Source organism: Toxorhynchites rutilus, chromosome 3, assembly GCF_029784135.1.
Source record: "Toxorhynchites rutilus septentrionalis strain SRP chromosome 3, ASM2978413v1, whole genome shotgun sequence".
In the NCBI taxonomy this organism is placed as follows: domain Eukaryota; kingdom Metazoa; phylum Arthropoda; class Insecta; order Diptera; family Culicidae; genus Toxorhynchites; species Toxorhynchites rutilus.
In genome coordinates this window covers 21,757,400-21,771,532 of record NC_073746.1, presented here as the reverse complement: position 1 = coordinate 21,771,532, position 14,133 = coordinate 21,757,400, and the positions used below count along the sequence as shown (strand labels likewise).

At 37.5% G+C, this 14,133-nt stretch overlaps 1 protein-coding gene, 1 non-coding gene and 1 pseudogene across 2 annotated transcripts in view; 2 read left to right on the top strand and 1 right to left on the bottom strand.

Annotated features, from left to right (window-relative positions):
• LOC129776191 (uncharacterized) overlaps positions 1 to 14,133 on the top strand; it is a 52,970-nt gene that overhangs the window by 14,487 nt on the left and 24,350 nt on the right. The gene's annotated exons all lie outside the window — the stretch shown is intronic.
• Trnas-gga (transfer RNA serine (anticodon GGA)) lies at positions 1,409 to 1,481 on the top strand. Its single transcript has one exon. It is a non-coding gene; the product is annotated as a tRNA-Ser (tRNA).
• Positions 9,306 to 9,425, bottom strand: LOC129780681 (U4 spliceosomal RNA; annotated as a pseudogene).

Below are 14,133 nucleotides of genomic sequence, written 5' to 3'. Positions count from 1 at the left end.
TGGTGTAAAACACCGATTCTTCCTCGTACTCGTATACCCGGCTTTCAAATGCAACTCTTTGCGTACGACATGTACTAACCTGGTGCTAACAAGTGGCGAGTTTAGTGCGAGGAAGAAGGCTCAAAGCAGGGGAAAGAAAGATACGATTTATGTTTTATATAATTCTAGTCGTAACTGTTGGAGACAGGTTTATGTTCCCTCCTTAATTAAAACACGCTGCCACGTTTGGAGATGCGACCAATGTGCCCCGGATAACTAGATTTGTTTTATTTTTTGCATCTTGGAAGTGTCGTGTTTCCAGTGCGCAAAATGCGCAAAGTGCGCTGTAAAGTGTGCATTTCAATTAACGAGTCGCGTGACACAAACCAACTAACATTTCAATACATCACGAAAAGTGAATTATCTTTTCGCAGAGGGACAGGTATAATTGAAAACAAAGATTAATTGAAGTTGAAAGCAACAAGTGTACGCACAACGTAGTGAATGTCATTAAACGACCCAATAATAGAAGGTATTGACTGGAATGCTTTTCAGCGACATAATAGTTATCCAACGATTGCAAAAAATCTCGTGATTATTGTGAGCGGGCAGAAGAAATGCTTCGCCATTTGAAGAAACGAGTAGTGTAAAAAATCAACGCAACAGTGTTCCATTGGGCGGTCAAACTGAGTGAGGGCAGATATGGATAATAACTGCCGTAATGAATTCCGTGTCATCCGTTGGCGGCTTTCATTCGTTCATTCAGTTTGAACCGAATGGTTATTAAACTTTTTTTTTACAAACGACCATAAAATTCGTTAGTCCATCATTATGAGGGGTTCAAATACCGGGGTGTTGATTAACGCTTACGAACTCGGGTCAACGAGATAGATTTGCCGGACTATTGGCAGCTGCAGTGGCCTGTCATAGGCGGGATGAACAAAAGCCACTAAGTGAAGGGTTGAAAGATTTCACAGGTTTTGCTCTAATTTATTGTTTATCTGGCATAATCGGATAATGGGTACATATTATGTTGAAATGTATTCTTTTTATATATACCCGCCTAAAGGTTAGAAAATAGACTGTAATTAGGAAAATTATAATCTATCAATATCTGATGGTTGTCTCACTGCTTTTGATAATTGATGGTCAGTAAATTAATATGAATGACAATTTCATAGGCATTTTAGCGATGTTATCTTTTCATGAGATTTTCCAGCAATTATTATAGCATTGTGAACTTTGTTGTCTATGAATTGTAACTACTTGCAAGTTTGATGTTATTGAACATATGGTTAAGGGATATGAACGCAAAATCAATTTAACGTCAATTGATGTTCTATGTTATCTTCGCGAGAACATTCGCCTGTATCCAGCATACGGCAAAATTTATAGAACAAAATATCAAACGATATGTTTATTTTCATAAGCCGAAATAGCTCAGTTGGGAGAGCGTTAGACTGGAGATCTAAATGTCCCCGGTTCAATCCTGGGTTCCGGCACTTTTGTTTTCGAACAATGTTAAACAAAGACATAAGTAGAAAGTAGAGAAAGTCAAATCGTACTGTTTTGAACCGGACAGTATCGTTTTTTCAACCATTTTTCATCGTCCCGTCTTTTTGACAAAGGACTATGTCTTTGATTTCTATACAGGGGGGTTACTCTACAAAAAAATGTAACAATTCATTAAGAGTTTTCAAGCGCCTATTACTCAAAATAGTTATTGCGACATATGTTGTGTTGCATACCATTAGACAAGAAATTGCTTGAAACACGAACAGAAAATATACACTCTGTTCAACTTCCATAAGACCACCCTGATTATATTTCGTTACAACACAAACAGTTAAAATTTCAACAAGATACATTTATACATTGTAGAATGCTTAGAATAAAGTATATTTAACGTCAATTTCGTTCAAAAGATTTGTTTGTTTATTTATTGGGCTTAAATATGATAATTTCAGCTGTCAAGTTTCTATAAGACCATTTCAAAATTCACAAGTATTATGAATGAAAAATTCAAAACTATTGCCTGATTTACATGTCGATAATTAGCAATCTTGTCAACCTGGAAAATTCTGGTTTTGACATAATATTTAGTCCGCCATTTTGTAGTGGAAGCCACCTTGGTTTTACGTTTTTCATAAATTACTGTGTTCTACTATTCAAGCCCTTTCATTTGATTCCCATAATAACGGGGCTTTGACATAGTATGTAGTCCGCCATTTTGTAGTGTCTGCCATCTTGGATTTTCATTTTTCATAAGTAACCGTTTTCTACTAGTCAAGCCCTTTCACTTGATACCCATATTGATGGGGTTTTGGAAAACCCATATCGATGAGGTTTTGAGAAAATATGTGATCCGCCATTTTGTAGCCGCCATTTTGGATTTTCAAGATCATGAAATACGCAGTTTTATAATGACTACAGAGATAAAGGTGTGTTCCAAATTTCAGATCAATCGGTCAACAGAAAAGGGGTCAAATTTCTATTAATGTGCGTCAGCGCTACAGCCAAACATGTTACAAACATACAAACAGATTACAGGGCAAGCTAAATAAAACTGTTTAAAAACAACGGAAAACGTAACTGGTCTTATAGAAACTTGACACTTGAAAAATTCCAAAACATTTGTTTACGATCAACGCACACACTTGCACACACACGTATGAAAACCATGCAGTGTATGATAGTTACTAATACGAATACACTAGAATGTAAATTGAAGCGTTGTTTGTTTACAATGACATAAAGCAGCAAGATAATCACCTGGTCTGATAGAAGTTGGTAAGAGTGTAGTGAAAATGTTAAACAATTTGACGATTAAAATGGGCATGTTTTTTCTGTGTAGTGGAAACTGAAATGGGGAAAGCTCATTCAGAATTGTCGTTAACTATCTTTTTTATCAGATGGTTATATCGATTTTTTTTCGAATAGTAGCAGATCTCTGATATTTTCTAAGTTAACACTTTTAGATATTGGGTTCGATTTCCAATCAGTCAAGGATTTTCCCGGGTTCTGTCTGTTTTTTGTTTTTTTTTACAATTTATAATGTTCGATTAATAAAAATTCAAAAATGAACAGAGTTAGTTCATTTTTGTTTTTATTTTAGAATTCTGATCTCTTAATTTTTATGTAAACATAAATATTATCTATAAGATAAATCGACCTGTTCAAATCTTTGTAGGGGTATGAGGTGGGTAATAATCTTTATGATTCTATGAAAATTATTGAGGTGCAAAGGATCTCTAAAATATAGAGGGATGTGTCCACGATAAGACCGCGTTGTTGACGCAGGACTATAGAATTATTTTATTCAATTCGCACGTTTGCCGCTTCGTCTAGAGAGGGGATAGAATGGTGCCATGTCGTTGTGCTTGCCTCTGGATATCCTCACGAAGATACGAAGATACTGTTTATACTCTAGGCAAAAATCCCCCTTCGTTCTTCTTCTTTTCCATTGTTCACTTTACATCTTACGATTTCCCTTTCGTTGCTCGTCGATAAGTTGCTCGTTATTGACAGCTCTGTTCGGGAAAGCACACAAATGGACAGAACAAATGTATGGGGGAATGGGAATGCTTCCAATTTTCATCAATTTAAACCATATACAGACTACGGGATTGTAATGTATAGCATATCAAACAAATCTTAGGGAATTTCCGATTCGTTTGGTATATAAATCGTCAAAATCCATTCGCGGTAAAAATAGTTATTAACGTTAACTTTATTTCATAAAAACGTGACCTGTTTTCTGATTTGGCACCCTTAATGAAAGACGTAGTTCTACGACAAAATCTGTTCATATAGATTACAGGAATTAAAATCAATGAGATAGAAAAGTGGACGAAAAATCCGTTAAAACCGTAAACGCTTTGAAGATCACATTCCAGATCATAGTTCTATTTGGCAATTTTGATCTGGAATGTGACAAATAAAATTTACAAAAAGCATAACATCATTCGCAAAGTGTCTACAGCATCTAAATATTACCTCATAGTTGAGAGTAAATCAGGAAGGGTAAGTTGGGGTGATTAGGACACCTCCTTTATCTCGAAAAGTACGGCTCAATTTGGATTTTTTATAATGGCATCTTCTTTTATTGTTGAATTTGTAAAACATTGGTAAATTTGACAAGTGGAAGGAAACGGTAGCATGAACAATGCAAGCACTTCGATTGTGAGAAAATGTAGGTGTGATTCCGATCGCGGTTTTAAGTTTTTTTCCGCTGATTGAATAAAATTTTCGTGTATTGTGCAGCAAAGTTCTGTTTGTCTACAGATGAGGAACCATTTGATGCAGCGAATTGAACTTTCATTTTGGCATGCTGTGGATGATATGGCATGATATGGACATATTCTGCGGGGTGAATTGGTCATACATGTTTGAGACTTTTCATTGGTCTAATTGTTTCCAGATGCCCCGGAATTACAGAAAAGGATGGACAGACAACGTTGGAAGAAGGAGGAGCTGAAGAGAGCAACGCAGGCCATCTAGAACGGATTTTCTTTGTACAACGCATCGAAAGTGTTTGAAAATGCTCGAGCAACAGTGAAGTGCTGAATTCGTCGGCTGCATCCGAAGAATCACATACAATACTCAATCACAATGATACCCGGGAAATGGCATTGGCTGAAAGAAATAAGCTTACTGATCCGTCCAATCTCTAAACTCGCTTAGTCGGGAGAGATTGCTCTGGCGGATTCATGAGGCGCGTAGAATGTCACATTCAACAATCATTGTTATCGAATATCTAGGGCAGGGATTCTCAAACTATTTTGGCCAGAGACCCCTTTTCCAGATTTCAGTGCTACCATCGATTCCTATAGTCGAATTTCTCTTAAAAAAAATCTTTATCTTATTCATACAAAATACTTACCAATTTAAAAACTTTGCGGTTGATTAAGTGAGTAAACTTGACGTAACTTTCTTATCAATAAATAGATGTAAAACTCAGTAAATATCAAGTGTAATTAATAATTATTAATACAAGTTACAAAAACAATATTTTCTACTGATATATCAGTCCTTTTTATAACAGGTTGGTTCACGTAACACAACTTATACTTATTGTGTTGATTAATAGGAGTCGATGTTTAGATCACGTCGACTCCAAAAATTAGTTTTCGTTTATATCGTTTTTTTTATATCTTGAGGCACTCATCTAGATTGTTTTGTTCCAACATTCTGATGTGATCTGAGGCTACTGTCAAAGCAACACGAATTTGTATTTTTTCCGCAACAAAAGCTTGGGAAGATCTAACCTTTTTTTCCGCAAGTGATCACGCGCTTCTATCTGATTGGTTGACGGAAAAAATACAAGAAAATTCGCAAAAAAAAGGGTTCAGGGGGTTGAAAAACAACCTTCATGATTCATATGGTTCTCTATCTATTCACTCTCCTTGCCAAGACAAGAATCACCAACATATCTACACGCTCATCATGTGAGAAGATTCGAAACTCACGCTGGATATCGTCGATGATGTTCGGATGTCACTTCCAATTCGAAGCACGTTCACAGTTCTAAAGCGGCCGTTTGCGTGCCGGAAGGTCGTTTGCTGCTAATTGCTTCGATGAAGGGACTCTTCAATGGCGTTAAATAGCTGTGAGCCGTACCGGTTGAAGTTTTGAGCACGACGCTCGTGGTGTCGCAGAATTATGTAACCGCGACACTCCGATAGAAGCTCGTTTGGGTTCAATTGCTTTGTGCAATGACACTATTTGTTTGTGCAACCATGAATCCACATTCACCCGCTACTGACCTTTTCACTGTGGGCGGCTGAATAATTATCGTGCAGCTCGATGAATCGAAGTTGACTTGCATTTGAAAGAAAAATGACACTTTTCTTATTCCTTAAAGAAGACGAATGTCGGGAGAAAAATGAACACAATTACTAATTGCATTTCTTGATTTGTATGTCCGTGTGAACACATACTTCGCTGCCAGCTAATCTTGAAAGAAATGACAAGACAAGCCCTTTTTTACTGCATACCTCTTCAAATCACCGCATCGTGACCATAACAGCTCGTGGCGAATCAATTTCCTGTTTATGAGCGCTGGGTAAAAACGTTGTCGCACCGTAGATCCAAGCCACGTTGTAGTTCTCAATTTGACAAATAGTAATAATTCAGAAATTGATACCTTCCCATTGAGGCCATTACCGCGAACGCACTCCCGTGGCCACTACTGCTAATGGTATAGGAAGTGAGTCGACCGAACTCGTGTGTATCATGAGAAATGGTGGCAAGCGCTTTTCAAAGCCATAAAGTCGACCTAAACGAACTCGATTCCGATCCAGCCCACCAGCTCAGTACGTACCGATATGGGGTGTTTGCTCATGGTGGCGGATTAATTTTTGCTTTATTTTATTGCCTTTCTCTGCCTATATCGTGCCGATCCGCCAGTTTCGCACGTATGAGAAATGGTGAGACGATTATGTATGGATTTTGAAGTGATTTAATACGGTTGCGGCATAATGGACTAAATGGACCATACTGGGAGTGCACGAACATGCAAAATTTTTGCTACTTCTAAAGTCGTGCAAATTAATTGCATGCATGGCGCTACTCATCAAAGGAAGTGATTAATAAATGTCGGTTAAAACGGTTAAACAACTCTCCGAAGATCGTCCTTTCCCTCAACCATCGCAGCATCTGTGTGGCAGCATGGCGTAAAAGTACATAAAGCCAGAAAAACATGTCTCTCGAGGGAAAATAAAGGTTAATCACAGCTACCCATGAGTGCGATGCCATGCCACTTGGGTCTCGGTAGGCGTGTGCCATACCATAGTGTCGATTTTTAAGCATTTCCACGCTAAAGTTGTAAACTTGAACTTCAATATTGAACGGTTGTTTTTGCGTTCGTTCGTTCGCGTTAGCTGAGGTAATTTTACGATAAAATATTCTTCAAATCGACCGTGACTAATGGAGCAATGAGGCTCTATTTTGGTCGAGGGAACTGAGTAGGATAACTCTCGGAGGTGGCGGGTATACTAGAGCTTGTGGGAATGGAACCGTTTGTCGTCCCGTCACCCAGATATGGGTGCCATTTTCCTTGTTCAAATTGAACAGGATTTTCAGACCGAATTTGATGGAATTGGTACCTAAATATAGATTTTGGATATGTAGAAAAATCATAAAATGAAAACCATAAAAATATAAAATAATTCACATTAAGGATAGTTTGTATGGGAAATCAGGGTAATACCAATTTTTTGAAAAGTTTCCGTTGTCCCCTGTTCACAATTGTCATTTCTTACATTTCGAGTCACCCCACAGCTGCGGAAGTAACTTTGCTGTCAAAGCAAACAACAATACAGAACCGATCAACAAACAAGAGTTAGTCCGTGAAAAACTACGCTAGTAGAATTTAATTGTTATAGTCGGAAAATTTTGGAATATTCGGTACTTTTGTAAGCTTAGTTCATCTCAGATCATTGTTCAGTCTATTTTGTGAGACGGTAGGCGGTTTTGTTGATTATCGATGCTCGAAAACATTATTTTGAAATTTCTAATCCATTCGGGGCAACATCGACATCTTCAGTCAGGCTAAAACCGGCACATGGTTTGTGTTTCACTGATAGAAAAAATGCGTTCATACTTTTTGAAGATGCCTTGTGTTTATATTTGGAAGACAAAACGGCTGAGCTGGACTGATAAAACAGCCAAAACCGACGTTGAACCGGCCATGTCAACAAAAAAGTCTGACAGAGCTAATGGTATTTCTAAGTTTAATGCCCATCGGTACATTTCACGTGGATCTGAGCTTGAGCTTGAGCTTGGGTAGACTGTACAATTCGTAGTTGCTCTCCGTGATTGACCTGAACCAACCAAATTGCACACAGAACACTCAGAATGACGCTTGGAACTAGCAAATCATCCTCGTTGTGCAATTTTCGGTGATTCGAGCTTTAAATGGCCAATAACGACGCCGGCCACACGGTACATTTCACGTGGATCTGGAATCATAACTCTTGTGTGTACTCCGGACCAGAAGCAGGAATTTATCCATCACCTGCTTGATCTTGAGTAACGTCTAGACTTTGATTTGGTCAGAAAAAGATAACGTGGAACACCCTTGCAATACGAAAAACATAAGTGCTGGCTTAGATTTTTAGGCCAGAGTCCGAACCATTTGTTCCGATTATCTGAGACCGTATCAACATCGAGAACTGTGGAGTTCAGGTTTTTAGTGCTGTTAAAATCAGAGCTGTAATTTGTCACTGTCACTGCATATATTTGGGCCACTATGACGACCATTGCAACATTACCATCGAACGACGTGCTACAAAACATAAACCGATAGAACCATTCTTCACTCTTTGATCAGGGGATAGTAACTTCAAGCAAAAAAGAGGGACCGATTCGAGATTGCTTTTATGTAAACAGTGAACTTTTTTTACACTCTAAAAATTGCACTGACTTGCACTGACAACTGAATGATATTGTCAATTTGTGCGAGATGCCTCAAAACAGCTGGGAATAAATATTGTTTATATACAGTAAGTTACATTTAATGCGACGTTTCGATTATTGGACGGACCTGTAATGTGACACGTTTAATTGGACATTTCTGTAAACATCGAGTTCGCGGCCCAAATTATGGCGCCACATTAAAGTTGCCACCAGACGTAGACACTGTACCACTCACATCGCCAATGTTCAATTACAGGCCAACATCACCTCCAAAGCGACACTGAGTGGTGCCTCAGCATGTCGTATTAAATTTAAACTACTGTATTATATTGTTAACTATGTTCGCATCATAAGCAACGAGCACACATTTATTTTCCACTTGCAACAGTATTCACGATGATTGGATGGATGAATATACGACTTATACATGCATCTAGTACGCGTATTGTCATGCGTATATACGATTTACTACAGACAACCAAAAAACGAATGGCGGAAAACGTTCTTGTTAATTAAAAATTGATTTTGACAAAATCAATTATTCATACAAAATTGGAAACAACACGTTGGAACGGGTCGACTCTATACGCGATCTGGGCGTCACATTGGATTCAAAACTTCGATTCCAAGATCATGTCTCAGCCACTGCAGCCAAAGCATTCGCGGTGCTTGGATTCATTCGGAGACAGACTGTTCAGTTCACGGATGTATACACACTCAAAACACTGTTTTGCACACTGGTTCGCAGCATTCTTGAGTATGCAGTTCCAATATGGTCGCCATACCAGACAGTACAAGTTGCCAAGCTAGAACGAGTTCAGAAGCAATTCATTCGATATGCCTTACGACAACTTCCATGGAGCGATTCTGTAAACTTGCCTGACTACACCTCGCGTTGCATGCTCATCGGTTTGGAAACCTTATCAGCTCGTCGACTCAAACTCCAACAAACGTTTATTTTTTTCAACTAGCAATAATCGCACCTCGGATGTACCTCATTGGTTACGATATCGCCACTGCGCAAAGCTTACACAAACGTTTATATTCGATATAATAGAGAGTAATATTGATTGTTCGGAGCTGCTGCAACAAATCAATTTAAATGTATCAACACGAACTCTTCGTAGTTATCCCGTCATCAATCTGCCATTTCACAGAACCAGTTACGGACAGAACGACCCATTTAACTCATGTCTGAGAGCATTCAACGCGGTTTGCCATGTCCACGATTTTGGAATGTCCAAGAATAGTTTTAAGGCTAGGATTAAAGACATAATTTAAGTTTCAGTCTGTACGATTATAAATCGAAGACGAGGACAAATAAATAAATAAATAAATTGTAGATTTTTGTAAATACATGTATGTTTGGAATATTACGTTGAAAATTATTTTTAAGTCCGAATATTTCCGGTTTCAAGAAAAGTGAAAGTTAAAGTTGTTGTTCTGATAAACATAGTGACAAAAATAAATTAGTTCAACTTCGTCATTCAATTGCACTTAACTCAAAACTGTAAACATGAGATTATGAACTTGACAAACCAAGCTGCCAAGTATGCCAACCCAGCAAACATTAAATCGTATTACTATCGTATATAGGGTATCGAATATCTGATATTTTGAGTGGTATATGATGCGCCCAAATAGCATATACAGTAAGCTACCTCTAATCGTCGACATACCGAGGCACTACTCAGTGTCGCATTAGAGATGATTGGCCTGTAATTGGACATTCACGATGATAGTGGTACAATGTCGACATCAGGTGGCGACTTTCAATGTGGGGCCATACTTTCGGTACCAAACTCGATGTTTACAAAATATCCAATTAGAGATGAAAATGTCCAATTATTTGTGTCCCATTAAAGGTCTGTCCAATTAACTAAATTTCGAATTAGAGGTAACTTACTGTACATGCAAGGTTATTAGGCAATACCTAATAACATAATAAGTTTGTTGTCATACGAATATACGATTCATCACTGCCATAAAAAAAAAAATGGCGGAAAATATTAAAGTAAAATGTTCGGCTCGGGGATTCACCATTTTTGTATGTATATAGAGCCTTTATGAACATTTATGTTTGTAAACATAGGAATTAATCAATTGACTTTTAGGGATATAAATATTTTATATGAGTGGTGACGACGGTTATAAAATTGCTCCGATGGGATTTGAACTCCGGTTGTTTGGATTATCAAGCCGCAGCTATCTCGTACGGCTATCTGAAATATGATTTTAGGGCAATTAAAGCTCTTACATATGATACGAAAGAATTGCATTCGGATACGTGATTCCTGATTGTTTATTGTGCTTTAGTGGAAATATCGCGAAATGTATATAGAAATGGTTAAATAAAGCTCAGTACTACATGTTTCAAGTAATCAAATAACATGAAGTAAAACATTTCATTCATATTTTAACAATTTAAAACTGCCTTCGGGCCTGCCCAGCAAACATTAAATCGTCAAAAATTCGAGGGGTTGTATCCGAGACACGACCGCTTAGAACGTAGGACTACGCAATCCTTTTTCTTTTGAAATGTGATGGTTTATCATTTCGAATATTATTTGCGAATACGTCGAAATTTAATAAATAACTCTTAAGTAAAAAGTTCCGGAGACCCTGAAAAGGTTTAATGACTTGCGTAGTTTTGTAGAATCATTTCGAGAAGCCACGATCATTTTTTACCTTTGCGAGAACAATACACTAAATGGTCATATGTCGCAATTTGTTCCTTTATATCAATGCATGCATTGCACTAAATATTACCAAGAGGCATCTTCCGCGCATCGCCATCAAAGACGAATGAACTGTCTGAGTTTAAAGTGTCTATAATTCAAAAAAAAGAAGAAGTGCATCGTCATTCAACAAGCATCAAACACGCGTCTAACAGATGCACACAGTTGCAGTGCTAAAAATGAAACATCGCGAGAATGACCGTTTATGAAAAATCGTTTCTCGACTCTCGGTCAAAACCGTCAACAAAATTTCTCTAAGTTTCTATGTTTCGCGCAACGAAAACAAGCAAGACACAAAAAATCAAACATCGATGTTTAGAAGCGACCTATAATCATTTGCACTTTTCTCTTTTTTCGCCTTCTTTGCCATGACTTGGATGGTTGTGTTAATTGCAATGCCAGATGCACTTCAAGTGAAATATTCGCTAGCGTTCACAGCTCGAGGGGAAACATTGAACACAAAACGAGCAGAATGAGCGACCTTTGTTGTTTCGGGCACAGAAAGAATCTGAGAATTTTCCTCAGAGGAGATTCAATACTTATACGCTAGGGATAGCTTACTTATTATGCAAGGGTGGAGTTTATTTCGCAAATTTTCTCTTTCTGCTATCCCCCTTCGTTGTTTCTGATCTAGCGGCTGCAGAAGATATCCGTTATTGACAGCTCTGTTCGGGAAAGCACACAAATGAACAGAACAAATGTATGGGAAAATGAGAATGCTTCCAATTTTCATCAATTTAAACCATATACAGACTATGGGATTGTAATGTATAGCATATCATACAACAAAAAAACTTAGAAAATTTCCAATTTGATTGGTATGCAAATCGTTTAAATCCGTTCGTAGAAAAAATAGTGATTAACGTTAACTTTATTTCATAAAAACGTGACCTGTTTTCTGATTTGGAACCCTTAATGTAAGCCGTAGTCCTACGTCAAAAATCTAAAATTGGAGGCGATATACATACATCCAAGACACATTACTTGTATGATGTGTATAGATGGTATATGCATATGAAATTGGAGGCCATTTACATGTATATATACCTCATGTAATATAAACGATAATTATACGATTTAAGTTTTTCTAGGATGTATGTATATCGCCTCCACGTTTGCATGTATGGGCTGGCAGGCGCATCATATACATGCAATTTATATCAGTCATACTTGTTTGTTTGTGAATATAATCCTCAAAATAAAATGATTACACTAAACCTTCGTTTCAAACAACTTATACAGTAACCAAATCACGCAATAAACATCAAGAATTGCTGGGAATCTCTTATCAATATTTGTTCAAACTTTTAAAAGGTGCTTAACTCCAGTTTTGTTGACATCTTCTATGCATTCAATTAAATCGTACAATAAATCATATATAAACATAAACATTCCCACCTTTCATCCTTCATTAAACACCTCGTAGTAGAAATCTGTCAGTATGCATACACTCTCCTACGAAACATAGTGGAAAAACATATATTCGTCGATGTAAACAAGCGGTGGAAAAGGAGACACTTTTCGACGAGTGATTTGTATGAAGTTCCACTGCCGTGCTTTGATGCTAAATAGTTTTTCAGAGTGTTCAAAGCATGTTGCAAGCCAGCGCACCATGATCGTCAAGACGAGAAATACCATGTCATGGAAGTTTTCACGTTTATCAGGATGCATTTGTTCACGTTGCCATCTGAATACCATTCTAATATAAAATGAAAAAACTTCTAGGGGAACAAAGGATATAAATGAGTCTAAACGGACTTCCAAATTCGTGAATTTCCATATTGGACAGAAATTTCAACGAAGACAGAAATGTCTTCATTATTTCAACATGTTTGGTCAATTATATATTCCGTTGCTTAAATGATTTGCAATCGCTCACACGTTATCGCGTGTTCGACATAGTATTCACTTCAGTGAATACAAGAAATAACATTAGGAACGAATATCAGAACTTTGCTCGATGAAAATAGAATGCAATCTGCGACAATTATTAATTCTTTACGGACAATTCTACCGCCTACTTGATCGGTCAAAGCGTATTGACGAAGCTCAGTAACAGACAAAGTCACCATTTGACCAAGATGTTTGTCAGTAGGAAGTGAGTAACGTGGCTCGTCAGTTTTCAGTGATATTGATGAAAAAATGCAGTTCTGGTTGAAATACATGAATTTGTTTGTTTTTTTTTTATCATTCAAAGTTTGAGCGATCCAGTTACATACAATTTGCACCTATCTCCCCTCTTCCCTCTTAAAGTGTCCACATAGTATATAGATAACCTCTTTGAAATTATTGTAACAAGTAGGGTTGCCAACTATAATTTTAAAAAATCAGGAAGAATGAAAATATGTTAATCCGATGTTAATGTCGATTTTTGCGAAAACAAAAACATCATTTACAATCAAAGCATTATAACTTGATTTTACATCCATAGTTCTGTTTCTTTCGCCGTCTTTCACACAGCTTAAATATTCTATTCTCCCAGAACATGTTTACTTCCTCGTCGAAAACGACAGCGAGCCATAGGGGAAATCAGGGAAAAACCGACACGGTGGGTAAAATCGACACTTCCTGATTTTTTCAGTCAGAAGCAATTTTTTAAAAATTTTCCGATGTCCCCTGTACACACTTCTTATTTCTTACGTTTCGAGGTACTTCAGATCTGCGGAAGTCGCTTTGCTGTCAAAACAAGCGACAAAACAGAACCGGCCAGCAAACATAAGACAGTCCATGTATAATTTATCTCGTGGAATTTGAGTCTTTAAGTCGGAAAATTGTGGAAAATTCGATACTTTTATGAGCTTAATTCATCGTAAATCATTGGTCAATGTAGTTTTTGAGATGGATTTTGAAATTTCGAGTCTATTCGGGGTATCACCGACACCTTCAGTCAGGGTAAAACCGACACCTGGTTTGTGTTTCACAGACAGGAAAAATGCGTTCTTACTTTTTGTAGATGCCTCGTGTTTATTTTCGACAGACAAAACGGCAGGGCTAAACT